Here is a 3,901-nt window from a genome sequence, read left to right on the forward strand (position 1 = left end):
TACATTGTGTTACTTCATCAGGAGCCGTTGGTCGCGGTGTCCCCGGCTTTGGTGGTGCTATTGTCCAACTTATTTCTTGCTTTAACCAGAATTGAGGTTGACATCCCATTTCTTTATTTGGGTACAAATAATTGAAAGTACCATCGAATTATTACAGTAAGCGATGTACTTGTTTTATTCACGAAAATAAGCCCGTATAAATCTTAAAAATGGCAGCCGTTCTACACGCAAACCCCCCCCGAAAATTCCTGGGTACGGCCCTGCTAGAGCCTCACATTCCCTTCCGCATATATCTGCCAGTCGCTGTATATCATCTTGACTGTCCGCAAATAAGACAATATCATCAGCATAAAATAGACCGCTGGAGCTTCTGCTCAACCATCGTGCCGACCTGTTTGTGTTGACAATTAAATCCATGTTGCTACCTTCTAGCGCTTTTTCCATCCTCACCATGTACAGCATGAATAACAGCGGGGACAAAGGACATCCCTGTCTCAGCCCTTGCTAATTTCAACGCTGTCCTTGCTACTTATTCCTTCCCATTCTATCAAACTGTATTTTCTCGGTACATTTCCCTCAAAAGCTGTATACAGTCGTCCCCTATGCCCACTTCTTCTTTCAATATATCCCACAAAATTTCCTGCTTAACGTTGTCATACGCCCGTGATATCTAGATAAGCTACGTATAAGGGCCTGTTTTCTATTTTCGATATTCTATACACTGGGAAGAAACAAACAGATTATCGTCTAACCGCCTGTCGATTCGAATCCATTCTGAAGTTCTCCCAAATATCATTTTGTTCTGCCCACGCTTCTATTTTTAATTTTACTGCCTGCACGCCAACCTGTATAGCACCGATGTACTGGTTAGCGGTCTATACGAGCGAAGTTATCTTTTTCTCCCTTGCCTTTATAGATTAAGTTCATTCTACTTTTTCGCCAACTGCTGGTATTTCCCTCTCCTGTAAGCACTTTTCTACTGCTTTCAGCAGTGCTTCTTTAGTGTTATGTCCGAGTTCGTTAATGAGGCGGACGGGAACCCCATCTAAGCCCGGAGTAGTGCGCTTAGGAATTTTTCCTTCGGCCTTCTTCCAATTGAAATTCTCTAGTACTACATCTTCGTCAGTTGCACTCCTTTGCGTACTATTACCTACCGGGGAATCCCCTGGGTGACCTTTTTAAACGAATCGGCTGTTATCTTTCGGATGTAACCTAGCGCTTCATGGCCTTCCATTGATTTCCCTCCTTCATCTACCAACGTTGTTGATTGTGACAGACTTCCTACCTAGCGCTTTTAGGTGGCTCCAAAATATCCTAGGCGCGGCCTTCTTCTTTTCGCGAATCTCTGTCTCCAGCGTTCACTTTCACCTTTAATTTTTGCCTCGACTAATTTCTGCACGATGGATTTTTGCTCTAAATATATTTCCCATATTTGGTTGACTTCGTCCTGTGGCCGCTTCTCTTTTTTTTGCCTGTCTGTGCTCCCGTGATGCCTCACGTCGCTTCTCGGATCGCCTCCCGGATTTCTTTGTTCCACCACTTTTTGGCTTTCTCTTTCCTTTTCAACAAATAGTTTTTTCTTCTCTTTTCCATTTCTTTTGTGAATATGTACTGCTCTTGACAGGCAGCGCCATCTCTGGCAGAAAGATAGAACTGGGGTGACAGCAGCGCGCGTTTTCCCTTCTCTCCACCGCGTTGCCGCTCGCTTCTGTGCACGTGCAGAGCTCTCGCGGTGCCTCAAAATGTACCGCCTGCGCGCGGGTTCAAAAAGATCTCACAGCTGGACAAGCACTTCCGAAAAGCGAACTTGATAAAAGGAGAAAGGCTGTTCAATCACGTTAACGTGTGAAGAGCAGTCGATCGACGACAACGACGCCCGACTCAAGCGAAATGCATTTCCCAAGTCGCGATTACACCGTGTAGGACGTATACCTCGAGGTAAGTCTCATTCTGTCATGTTAAAGATGAATAATGGTCCACATGCACTCCGAAATGAAACCGTACAATCGATGTTCTGCGGCGTGGACTACGAATCATATGATTGTTGTTTTGATATGGCATGCTACAGTAGCAGCCGTGTACTTTCGTGAACAAACGTTTGCGGAGTGCGAAAAAAAGAACTTACACGGCCATGGCCCTGTTTCCTGAGAAGGTTAGAGTCAAGTCTTCCGTGCCGCTGGAGAATCACCCGCCGATTAAGACGCGAGGCGCTAGCTGAGCTTCAACCACTGTGAAGCAAGATGAACTGCTCGCCTCGTTTTTTTCGGCTCTCGCGTCATGCTTGCAGTCTCTTTTTATGATATCGACTTGACAGGCGTATAAAACCTTCTGCATGAACGCGGCTAGAAAATCGCACAAAGTCAGAAGGTGGTTACTTCAAGGTTGCAATTGCAAAGCATGTATTAAGTGCCAGTTTATATTTAGCGGCTTAAATATATATCACCCTAATAAAGTGACAAAAAACAAAGCAACCTTCAGAACGATGTCAAAGCTTGCTGAAATGCACAGACGTCCGTTCCGGCGTGATAAAGCAGCCTTCCCGACGCGTGAAATGCAGGCGCCGAACTTCTGACGATGTGCCGAGTTCAGTTGAATTCAACCAACCGCGCAATGCTAACGGTATAAACGCGAATGTGAACGTTCAACAACGACGGGTAGGCCTCACGAACACGGGAAATCAAAACACAAAGTTGCTTCACCTACAACCGTACTGGACTAACAATACGAGAAGACAGCGAGTAACCATTAATGTAGTCGCTGCGTGCATGCGCGTTACTACTTACCGATTCAGGTAGTCGGACGAACGAAAGCGATGAACTCAGACAGCCAAAATAGAAGGCGAGACAGCGCTGTCAGCTATCCATGCTTGCCGCCTTTATTTCTCGTGCGACACGCCCGGGAAACAATACAGTTTAACACGTGAATCGTGTGCCTTGCCTTGGTGTTGTCTGCACTGTTGTGGCTGGCCGCTAAACCGCAATACTTCGGACCACGCTTGCGCTTCCGCGGGTCGTCGCTTCTGGCATCGCGGAAATGCGCAGCTTCGCACAGCAAGCCTCTCGGTTCAACGTACCCACTGACGGCCCCCCAGTTACCCGCACCGAGAGAACGCGTGCGCACGTGCGCTACCGCTACCGTGAAAGGGGCTGAGCAGGGCTGAGTCGGCCGCGCGAAGGCACGGCCGGGCACGCGCGCGCTCGCGCGCGTGCGGTCTAGCCCGGCCGTGGCGAAGGTTCAGAGCTTTCCGACAGAGCCGCAGCGCGGCTGGCGCGGCGCTGTCGTCGCGCCGCAAACTTGAGCTTGGGTTCCCTATTGTGTCCTTGTGAGAAAACGAAAGTTTGATATGTTAAAGACACACACACACACCCCACACACACACACACAACCCACACACACACACACACCACACACACAACCACACCACACCCACACACACACACACACACACACACACACACCCACACCACACACACACACTGTATGTGCGGGCGGTGTTCTGTGGTCTCGGAGGACGGGCTTTGCGAGAAATAAAGGAGGATCTGACAGAGAGGAGGGCAACAATGATGTAATCCTCGAGAACTTGCAAAGCTAACTGACGACGACGCTACTTGCCGGTTGCGGAAAAAAAAATCACAGCATATCCACGGGTGATGATGATGATGTGGGGCGAAGCTACGGAGGGAATCATCTGTAAACCGTGAAACTCTTCCGTGAAATGTGCCCAGTACATAATAAAGAGTGTGAAACATCGTGTATATATAACATCAACTTTTATTGTACTGTTGGTTTACGGGTCCCTTCATTATCACTTGTGATCGGTGAAATGCAAGGAAGAAGTCCGCTCCCGAGCGAAAAGCGCCAAGAGCGACCGCATTCCCCGCTCGCCCTGTGCGAATTAAAG

The sequence above is a fragment of the Rhipicephalus sanguineus genome, chromosome 11 (assembly GCF_013339695.2).
Source record: "Rhipicephalus sanguineus isolate Rsan-2018 chromosome 11, BIME_Rsan_1.4, whole genome shotgun sequence".
NCBI classification, from domain to species: Eukaryota; Metazoa; Arthropoda; class Arachnida; order Ixodida; family Ixodidae; genus Rhipicephalus; species Rhipicephalus sanguineus.